This window comes from Apium graveolens, chromosome 10, assembly GCF_009905375.1.
Source record: "Apium graveolens cultivar Ventura chromosome 10, ASM990537v1, whole genome shotgun sequence".
Lineage (NCBI taxonomy): Eukaryota > Viridiplantae > Streptophyta > Magnoliopsida > Apiales > Apiaceae > Apium > Apium graveolens.
In genome coordinates, this window is record NC_133656.1 from 13,913,316 (window position 1) to 13,925,571 (window position 12,256).

The following is a 12,256-nucleotide window of genomic DNA, read 5'->3' on the forward strand; positions in this document are numbered from 1 at the left end:
TTTTGATCATCTTTCTTCTGCTCATCATCATCCAAGTTATCCTTGTTGATTTATGTTTTGGGCAAGTTGGCTTCTGCATTGTCCAGATATCTCCTCAGTAGCTTTATCATTTCCATATAATCATTATGCTTGTTTTTCTTAGCTCTTAAGCCAGTTCCTAGGATCATGATAAGCTTTTTGTTGCTCATGACACAATATTTGGGGATCTGAAAATGTTTGAAGTGATTGATGTTTGGACAGATGTATGATATACCCTTGTTTGGCTATAAATATGCTTCAGGAAATGCAGCCATTTAAGCATTCCTCAATTCAGTCAATAATAAGGTATCTTCATGAGTTATAACTTTGACTTTACTGATGAAGATATCTAACTCAGATGCCCTCCTTGAGACAAAGTAATTTAGAGACACTTGCATATATCTGTCTGTCCCTGAGTCATTTGCATTGATCACTATTCTCTTGTGCAGAAAGTTGTCCTGATTGACCATGATCGCTCTTATGAAATTAATTGTCTTGTCCAGGGCCTTTTTGTATGTGAAGTGATTTTTTTTTTAGAGAAGCTTTTAAAGCTGTGAGTAGTTCATCAAACTCTATGTTCAAACTAGGTCCTTCAGCAGCCCTAATAAGTCTCTCCATGTCCAGATCAAATTCTTTAGATTTCTTTTCAGCACCCTGGACTTGCTGTTGAGATGACATTGATTGTGTCAACCTAGCCTCTATCGCCCCCTTAGTCTTGTTGACAGGCATTAGAAGGGGAGTTGGAATTTCAGACCTGACTTGTTCAGGAAAAGAAGGTAGTGGTATGTTGAGTTTACCCATTATGGCTCCCAAGGCTATAGAATTATGCATTTGAAGATGCTTATGGGGGTCCACCAGGGTTTGGATATCTGTTTGTTGGCTCTTGACAAGATATGTCAAGGCCTGAACTTCTGCAGTGAGAGAAGAGTTGGAGTCTTGCAATGCAGTGACTTGACCTTGTAGAGATTAAATCTGTAGATTTATTGCTGTAGATGCAGGTTGATAGGAGCTTGCTGTAGAGATAGCAGTGGAAGACCCAAATGTAGCTTGCACAAATTTCTGAATTTCATCCATGACCAAGGGAGAAGGAGTGTATCTTGCAGTGCGCATCTGATCTAGCTTCAACCTTGTGTCATTAGAGTTAGTGATATACTTTTGAACATGCTTGTGCAAGGCAACAAAGGAGTCCTTTAGTTGTGTCATGCCCTTATCTACTCCATTGAGATCATATCTGGACATTTATTCTGAGAAGTATTTGAATTGATTTTTTATCTCAGTTTGAGAGGGAATGAGTTCATCCATATTTTCCCTCACCATCTTCCTGATCCTGTCTTCATGACCAGTCAATTTGACTTCAAGAGCTTTACCAAAGAGGTGAAAAGCCTTGAGTTGAGCTTTCTACACTTCTGTGACTGCATCATATACTTCTTGTGGAGTCAAAGCTTTTGCATTGCTTCCAAGGATAGTAACATAATCTTCCTTGAATGTGGCCAAGACTTGATTCATCTCCAAAACAAAGTCATCAGATAGCCATGCATCCACATTTCCATCTTGCTCTGCATCATTTACAATTTTGTCTTTCTGCTTCTCAACATCTTCATCGTATATAAGCATGATAGCTTGATAATCTTGATTGCTCATATTGGAAGTCTGAAGATGCTGAGAGATGTTGGCCAGTCCAGAAATCTGCTCCACTAGTAGATCATCTACAGAAGTTGGTTGAGATCCAGTGTGGCGTCCCAAAATCCGGGGTCCGGAATCTCGGAGGCCACGCCATCTAAACTACTACAAACCACATACTTCATATTACAATATATAAATACTCATAATTTACGACCCAACACTTATCACACACACACACTTTCAGGTTATTGTCTTGGAAACGAACCATTCATCACTAGAGTAGATCAAACCACAAAGTGATAATTATTACAACCCAAAAGTAATTAAGTCTTACCGGGGAATAACCTTTAAGTAAGGCTAGTCCGTCGGCCAACTATACATTTCTTATTTATTACCATACATAAGTCATACTTATAAATAATCCGAACTAAAAACAACTGAAAACCAATCCAGCTTATTCGGACTACCTGCGGTACAGCACCAAACAATCTACAGAACAACTGGCCATTTCCTACCCATTTTATGGTTGTGGTTCTTATGGTAGGCATCTTGATTCACTGTTGTGTTGTGTCAATTTAAGAAAACAAGTGTGAGCTATAATGCCCAGCATAATAATGTATAGTATGAAAATGATTGTATGATAACTTACGTAAAACATCATATATGATAATTATGTTTTATTCGAATTTAGTTTTTCCTTGGTGACACACACCTTTTTATAAAAAGTTTTCTTTAGTTGATTTTATTATCCTGCGAATACCTTAATAGTAAACCCAGCACCTAGGCTTGGGTTACGGTATTGCATCAGAATTTTAATTGGAAGAATAGGACATTCGTTGGAGCCACCACATACGATGATCAGTCGTACTACGATAAAAGTAACCTTTTCTACATGTAGATGGACGATTCCCTTTTATTATTGGTTATCACCCTGGCCACATTCGGGCCTTGTCTGTGTCCGTCCCTCTCAGGTACACACTTCGCGTCTATCCCTCTCAAGACATGGTTTTGCGCCCATCCCTCTCAGGTACGCATACTCTACATGTTCATCAGTATATAAAATACTTTCTCATGTGGTAGTAAATTGGTAGTCTCCCCAGTCCACGAAGTACTGGAGTCTACTCCTCCTTGTCCTTGTAAGAATCCCATCATATATTTGGAACTTATATTGTTCCCTAAGCATATTGCTTGTTGATAGGTACACTTGGATATGTACGTATATATATGTACTTCCGAGAATTTTCGGAGGAAGTACTAAGGATGTGAGTTGACCGTTGTCAACATATTTGTTATATAAGGGGAAGTTTCTTATGAAACTAGAATCAAAATATTTAAAATAAGTCGAGATAATATTCTCCGACGTTCTGAAATTATTCGAATGATTTTTCTGTAAATCAGAAAGTATTTTAAATCAGGATCTATGATTTTTAAATCATAAATAAACCCTTTAATGAATAATAAATAATTAAATGATGATCGATAAATAATTAAACCTCCCATAATAAAGGAATAGGTATATAATATTTATTGTTCGAATAATAAAATATAGTTGAGGGAATATGATCGTTGGGGAAATCGTTTTAATAAAAGTTCAAGGTATTTTAATGTTTCGTAAGTGGACGTTGAGTCCCTTTAAAACGTACTACTATGGACTTGTAATTGTCTTAATATCACCGGAATGATTCCCGTATTTTCATCTTAAAATCCCGACCGACTCTCGGTCTTAAAATTATACATCATGCTTAAAGCAGAAATAAATATTTTACGATACATATACTTATCGTACAACATCGCTATATTATGCAAAAATTCAATAACTATGTATCATGGCAAACATGGTATTTATGAAATAATAATAAAACAATCCTTTCACAACACAACAGTAAGTGGAGTTGGGTTCGTAAACTTTCCTGGGTATCTCGAGGTGGAGGATGCTCTAGGTTCCGCTCGGAAATCTATAATCATAACATAATTCACTTCGTTTGGTCCCGTTCTAATTTACGGCTACCCGCACTCATGTGCTAATTATTATGTACCCTCTAAACTTATTTTATCCTTATTATTCCTTTAAGTCCTTATTCACATCATGGTTGCTTCATTTTTTAAAGAATCTTAAGTTCATTTTTATTTTCGTCGTTGGCTCTGCTTATGGATTCTACGGTTTCTAATCGCGCGGTCTCGGCTCCGATATTTTTATAAAATTGAAAAATTATTATTTTCACTTGAAATTTTTATAGCAGTTAGGAAACTCAATATTCTGCTCTATATAAACATTTCATGATGTATGAACACATTTAAGTTGATTCTTTATATTTTCAAAGTTCGTAACTCGTAGCAGTTTTTGTCGCATAAATCACTTTTAGTAAAATGGTCATAACTTTTGATCCGTAAATCGGAATCAAGCGATTCAAATGCCTAAACGATCCTTATAACATTGTCTATCATAATCAAGGGTTATTTTTCAATAAACTACAGTTTACATCTTTGGAAATTTCTGCAGAATCTTAAAGTTACGTTTTGTTCGTTTTTACGAGATTACGTTTATTATCGGAGTTTCGTTTACACCTTAAATCTCTATACTACCACCAACAATCACCATATCATCATCAACAAACTAACTCCTCTCAAGAACATCATGTTCTTGAGGCAACAACAATCAACCTTAAATCTTTTTTTTTGCTAAATTTTAAATCTACTTAATTAAACCTCAAGATCTTAACAATATCACCATTAAAACTAGGTTTATAACTACATACTAAAAGGATCTTGAATTTGAATCTTAAATAAAGTTGGGTCAAAGATTTTTACCTTTATTGAAATCTTGAGATGTGTTCTTAAGGATCGTGGAGTCTTGGGAGTGCTTGGTATAGTTTTTAGAACCTAAAACCACCATTGAAATCAAAAAAACCAAAGAAGAGTTACTATTCACACTATTCACTAGCAACTTTTTTGATTTTATTTCACACATCAAACTTTGATAAAAAGATATCAAAGAATTATATTACCTTAATTTGGTTGTTAGGAAGCTTGAGAATTAATGGGAGGATTTGTCCATGACTGGAACTTAGAGATTTGATTTTGAATTCCTTGGTGAAGAAGAAGAAGCCGAATGGAAGAAATGGGGAGAGAAGTGTTTTTATGTTTGCTTCCTTGGTTGCTTCTAGGAAATTATGTTGGTGATATCTTATATTTTTTATATTATCTAGTTTAGAATCCTAGGTTTATTTTTGTTGCCAAATCCATGGACAAATCTAAGTAGCTTCCTAGTTTTCAAGCTAAGCTACTTGTTTTAGCTTATGTGGCTTACTATTTCATTAGCCTTGGTTGATCATCCTATATCTAGCTCACAATTTGATAAAGTTACCATGGTTACTTTCTTACCATGGTTAGTTAGTGCGTTACGTTTATTTAATCATTACGTGTTCGCTCGGTCGCTTAAACGTTTTCGTAATACTTCCTCGTAAATGGTTCGCGATGTAATTCCTTTCGCATTTATTCCTTATGTTTTGAATTATCATACTTGGATATAAATCCGTAGGGTTTTAATCTTGTAATTATATTGGAATTTCCGTAATCCTCGATGAGTCGTAAATATGGTCGTTTTTCAAAGTTCGTTTTCTTCGAAAACTAATAGCGTTCACATACACTCATTTGGTACGTATAATAATAATATCAACTCCGAAACTCATTTTCTCACGCACTGCATAGTGTGGGCTCAAAAGTTTTTCCTGTCCGTCAGGGGTACTATTCATTAAACGTTTTACAAGGTCTCTAAAATTCGAGTTATTACAGTCTTCCCCTCTAACAAGGATTCCGTCCCGGAATCAATTAGAAAATAAGTGGGGGTATCTATTCTTCATTGCGTCTTCAAGTTCCCAAGTTGACTCCTCGACATTTTGATTCCTCCACAAGATTCTAATCAGCTTCACAGTCTTGTTCCTCAACACTTGTTCTTTTTTGGTCCATTATCCTTACTGGTTGTTCGATGTAGGTCAGGTCTGGTTGTAAATCTACCTGCTCGTATTCTATTACATGTCGTGCATCTGCATGGTACTTCCTTAACATGGACACGTGGAACACGTTGTGCACTTTTTGCAGATTAGGAGGCAAGGCGAGCTCGTAAGCTAGAGGTCCTATTCTTCTTAAAATTTCAAAGGGTCCTATTAATGTGGGACTCAGCTTCCCTTTCTTCCCAAATCTTATCACTCCTTTCCACGGAGATACCTTTAATAGTACTTAATCTCTTACTTCATATTCCCTATCCTTCCTGGTCTGGTCGGCGTACTTCTTTTGTCTGTCCTGAGCTGCTACCAGTCTTTTCCTGATAAGTCCCACCATTTCCCTGGTCTGTTGGACTAACTCTGGTCCTATTATCTTGTGTTCTCCAACTTCATCCCAACATAGGGGAGAGCGACATCTCCGTCCATAAAGAGCTTCATACGGAGGCATTCCTATGCTAGCGTGATAGCTATTGTTGTAAGCAAATTCGATCAGGGGTAGGTGATCATCCCAATTTCCTTTGAAACCAATGGAACATACTCGTAGCATATCTTCTAGGGTCTGAATAGTCCTTTCGCTTTGTCCATCAGTCTGGGGGTGGTAAGTGGTACTCATGTTTAGTCTGGTGCCTACGCATTCCTGGAAGCTTCTCCAAAATCAGGAATTAAACCTTGGGTCTCTATCTGACACTATGGCTACAGGAACGCCGTGTCTCACTACAATTTCCTTCAAGTAAATATCCACCAACTTGTCTACGGTGAACCTTTCGTTGATTTGTAGGAAGTGTGCAGACTTGGTTAATCTATCTATGATAATCCATATGGCGTCGTGATTGGTCTTTGTCTTTGGTAGGCCTGTCACAAAATCCATGGCTATATGCTCCCATTTCCATTCCGGAATTTCCAGGGGCCGTAATAGTCCACTAGGTCGCTGATGTTCAGCCTTCACTCTCTGGCATGTCAAGCACTTGCTGACCCACTCTACTACTTCTCTCTTCATATTAGGCCACCAATAATATTCTTTAAGGTCACGGTACATCTTCGTACTTCCTAGGTGGATTGAATATCTGGAGCTGTGCCCTTCGTGCAACAGCTCCTCCTTTAACTCTTGCACATTTGGAATCCAAATTCGGGACGCATACCTCATGATCCCTTTTTTGTCCTTCTCGCATCTCACATTCTCATCGGTCAATGTTTCTCTTTCTTCACCCGCCTTCTTTTCCTGACATACTCGTATCTTTTCAGTCAGTTCCGACACTAGCTTAATCTCAAATAATCATTCCGTTCCTTTATCGGTCATTCCCACGTCCACTTCCATCTTCTCGAATTCTTTAATTAGCTCCTCCGATGTCATTATCATCTTGAGTCTTTCCTTCCTACTAAGGGCGTCAACCACCACATTGGCTTTACTCGGGTGATACAAAATTTCACAGTCGTAGTCCTTAATCAACTCTAACCATCTCCTCTGCCTCATGTTTAGTTCCATCTGAATAAAAATATATTTGAGGCTCTTATGGTCTGTGTAAATCTCGCATTTCTCACCGTACAGGTAGTGTCTCCAAATTTTCAGGGCAAACACTATGGCTGCTAATTCTAGATCATGCGTAGGGTATCTGCTCTCATACTCCTTCAATTGTCGAGAGGCATACACTATAACCTTGCAGTGCTGCATCAGTAAACATCCTAATCCTTTAAGCGGTGCGTCGCTGTATATCACAAACTCTCCCTATCCATCGGGAAGAGCGAGCACTGGTGCCAACACCAGTCTCCTTTTCAGTTCCTGAAAGCTTTCCTCACATTTCTCTGTCCATACGAACTTTTCTGTCTTCCAGGTAAGTCTAGTCAGTGGACCGGCTATCTTAGAAAAATCCTGCACGAATCTTCGGTAATATCCTGCTAAACCCACAAAACTCCTAACCTCTGTTAGGGTAGTTTGTCTTTCCCAATTGGATACGGCCTCTATTTTGGCAGAGTCAACTAAAACTCCTTTGCTACTCACCACATGTCCTAAGAACTAAACTTCCCTTAACCAAAACTCGCACTTCGTGAACTTGGCATATAATTTCTCATTCCTCTAGATTTCTAAGACTATCCTTAAATGTTCTGCATGTTCTTCCTCTGTCTTTGAGTAGATCAGAATATCATCTATAAAAACTATCACACATATATCTAGGTACTTTTTGAACACTCTATTCATCAAATTCATAAAGGTTGCGGGTACATTGGTTAGCCTAAACGACATTACTAAGAACTCATAGTGCCCATACCTAGTGCGAAAAGCAGTCTTCGGTATATCCTCAGGTTTGATTTTTAACTGGTGATATCCCGTTCTCAAATCTATTTTGGAAAAATGTACAGCTCCCTTGAGTTGATCGAATAGGTCATCAATCCTGGGGAGAGGGTACCTATTTTTAATAGTCAGCTTATTCAATTCTCAATAGTCTATGCATAATCTCACACTGCCGTCCTTTTTCTTTACGAACAGTACTGGCGCTCCCCATGGCGACACACTGGGTCTTATCATTCCATTATATAATAACTCTTGCAGTTGAAAAGCTAGTTCCTTCATCTCAACTAGGCTAGCCTATATGGGGCCTTGGATACTGGTGCCGTTTCTGGTGCTAATTCTATAGCGAATTCAATTTCCCTGTCAGGTGGCAACCCTGGTAAGTTCTCTGGAAACACATCCTCGAATTCGTTCACTACGGGTATGTCCTGTATAATAGGGACTTCCTTCTTGGTATCTACCACATAAGCCAAATAGGCATTGTTACCTTTCCTTAACAATCTTTTTTCCCGTAGCATGGTTAAAAATTTTTGGTTCTGTCGTTGACCTTTAAACACTACTTCTTTTTCATTTTGCACTCTTATCTTTACCCTCTTCCGTTCACAATCTATTTGCGCTCTATTACTGGATAACCAATCCATCCCTAAGATTACATCGAATCCTCCCAATACAAATGGGATTAGGTCAACCTCGAAGACCTTCCCTTCTAATTTCAACTTGCACTTAGGGTGTACTTGTTTCACAGGGATTATTTCTTTGTTTTCTATTTCCACTTGTAATACCTCACATAAGGGTACGGTGTTAAATTTTAACTTTTTAGCAAAATCTTGAGATATAAATGACTTGGTTGCTCCAGAATCAAATAGGACATTTGCATGCTCATAATTTAACAAAAGGGTACCTGATATCACGTCAGTGTTTCAGACAACATCCTGAACAGTCATGGTGAAAGTCCTAGCAGCTGGGGGTCGGTTGGATGCAGCTCTGCTAATCCCTGAGGCTGGGGGCCTTAGTGTTGGGCAATCCTTCCTCATGTGTCTGGGTTGGTTACAGTTCTTGGCAAGGTGTCCGGTTTGACCACACTTATAGCATTTCAAAGGGGCTCTCGCTTGGATGCACACTCCAAGGTGTCTCCTCTTATAGGTTTGACACTCCGGTATTGGGGCGCGGGGTTGGCTATGAAATATTGCCCTAGATTGTCCGCTGCCCTGGCCAACACTTTCACTTGGGAATTTTCTGAATCCGGGGCCTCGTGCTGGTTGGGACACCACTCCCGTGACGAACCTGCTTGGAAGGCTCATGTTCCTGGTTCCTATTCCTTGGCTTCCTATATTCCTCTTCCTATTTTCCTTTTCCTTCATACTCTGCTCACTGCCAGCTTCAACAATCGAGGCTTTCTGCACTAAGGTGGCATAGTCTGTCAGCTCTAACACCGCCACTCGATTTTGGATCAACTGTTTCAGACCAAGATGAAACCTTCGCGCTTTCTTCTCTTCAGTATTCACAAATTCAGGCACAAATCTCGATAACTCAGTAAACTTGGCTTATATTCCGCCACTGTCATCTTATCATGTTTCAATTCTAGAAACTTAATCTCCATCTGGTTCTCCATAAACCTAGGGAAATACTTGTCTAAGAATAGTCGGGTAAATCTATCCCATGGAATCACAGCATCAGTCTCTAGGTTTTGTTTGGACTCCCACCATTAGTTAGCTTCTCCTTTCAGCATGTAAGAAGCAAAAATGGTCTTGTATCATTCCTCTACACCTAGTATCTCAAAGGACTTTTCTATCTCTTTGAGCCATGCTCGTGCTTCAATGGGTTCGGAAGATCCTAGAAACTCTGGGGGTTTGAGAGATTTGAAGGCCCTAAAGGCAGTGGTTGCAGTCTATTGGGCAGCATGTGGCTGTGGTGGAATAGGCTGTTGGTTCAGATTTGCTCTTAACTGTTCCATAAATTCATTCATGGGGTTCCCTCCCTGATGGGTATCCTCAGCCTCTTCTTCTACATATTCTTCCTCATAATATTCATTATAGTCTAGGTCTTCTTCACTTTCTTCATTAACTACAGGGTCAGGTTCATTCCGTTGTTGGTTAACCGATTCTGCGGGCTGTGCCCTGGTTCCTCTTCTACAGGGTGGCATTGTTCTGATAATGAAGATTTGTCAATATAGTTGCAACTATTACAGTTGGATTAATTATTCATGTGTAAGCATGTCATTTATTATCTAGTATTTTTTATAAAGTGCAATAATATGGACATCAATTTCTTAATAACTGCTAGATATATATTCCATAAGGTCTCCCACTTATATCCGGGGGACAAAACAACTAGCCGAGTTCAAACATGCCTGATTATAATACATCATTACTTATCCTAAATACTGAAATGTAAATACATAAGTCGTATACCCTGAAGGGCTAGGAACGCTATCCATTACTAGCTATCCTATCATAATTGGTGACAAGTCACCCAGCCTTCTTCAAGGTCCATATCTATTCACTAGTCCCTCAGTCACTGTCACTGCGCGTGACATCACGCACCCTCCTCATCGCTCCTTCCAACATCAGCTCTGCATCAACTACCGGGATGTATCCTCCAAACGCTGTCATCCTCATCTGAACCCGGGTACGGAGCTCGATCCCATCAATCTCTCTGCGGGCTATGGCTGGGGAAGCAGCTCTGAAATCCCCTGGGTATCTTAGTCTGATGGCTCTCTCAGCTGTCAGTGCCTGGCGTAACTCTATAATGCGGGCAGATGCCGCAGTGATCTCAGCGTTAAGCTGAGCCGCCATTCAGTCATGTACAGCTAAATGTATGGTCGTCGGGGGTGGTAGAGGTGAGTCTGGGTCGCTAGAGGATATATCGTAAGCCTCATAGACATGTGCATATATCCCATCCTCGTCATCATCATCAGTATAAGGCATAGGGCTCTGAATCCCTGGGGATGGGGTAGGAGAGTGAATGGTCAGGTGAGGGTACATCTCTACATCCATCCAGCCTACGCCATCTCCCTGGGTCATCTTAACGTCATCAGCTATGGGGACAGGAAGGTCGGTCTCCTCTTCCGGGACATCCTCAGTAGGGTCATAATCTGAGTCATCAATGGGTGGCTCCTCTGGCTCGGGAGTAGGGTCACGCTCAGGAACCATAACATCATCAATAGGGTCAACCTCCCTCTTAGGCTCCACTGGTACCTGACACAATAGGCAAGGTGTTACTAACTTATAATCGGAATTCCCTTGAAGGTAAAAACTCTCAAGACTACCCGTGTAGCCCGACGATGAACTCGACTTGAGTTCTAATTGATTATTTATTATCCTTATGTCTACGTATTTTATATCCTATCGTTTCCATGATTTGATAACCTAAGGCTCTGATACCATTTCTGTGGCGCCCCAAAATCCGGGGTCAGGAATCTCGGAGGCCACGCCATCTAAACTACTACAAACCACATACCTCACACTACAATATATAAATACTCACACTTTACGACCCCACACTTATCACACACACACACTTACACGTTATTGTCTTGGAAACGAACCATTCATTACTAGAGTAGATTAAACCACAAAGTGATAATTATTACAACCCAAAAGTAATTAAGTCTCACTGGGGAATAACCTTTAAGTAAGGCTAGTCCGTCGGCCAACTATACATTTCTTATTTATTACCTTACATAAGTCATACTTATAAATAAGCCGAACTAAAAATAACTGAAAACCAATCCAGCTTATTCGGACTACTTGCGGTACAACACCAAACAATCTACGGAACAACTGGCCATTTCCTACCCGTTTCCAGGCTGTGGCTCTCATGGTAGGCATCTTGATTCACTGTTGTGTTGTGTCAATTTAAGAAAACAAGTGTGAGCTACAATGCCCAGCATAATAATGTACAGTGTGAAAATGACTGTATGATAACTTACGTAAAACATCATATATGATAATTATGTTTTATTCGAATTTAATTTTTCCTTGGTGACACACACCTTCCTATAAAAACAATTATTTGGTGGATTTTATTATCGTGCGAATACCTTAATAGTAAACCCAGCACCTAGGCTTGGGTTACAGTATTGCATCACAATTCCAATTGGAAGAATAAGACATTCGTTGGAGCCACCGCATACGATGATCAGTCGTACTATGATAAAAGTAACCTTTTCTACATGTAGATGGATGATTCCCTTTTATTATCGGTTATCACCCTGGCCGCATTCAGGCCTTTTTTGTGTCCGTCCCTCTCAGGTACACACTTCGCGTCTATGTCACTCAAGACACGGTTTTGCGCCCATCCCTCTCAGGTACGCATACTCCATATGTTC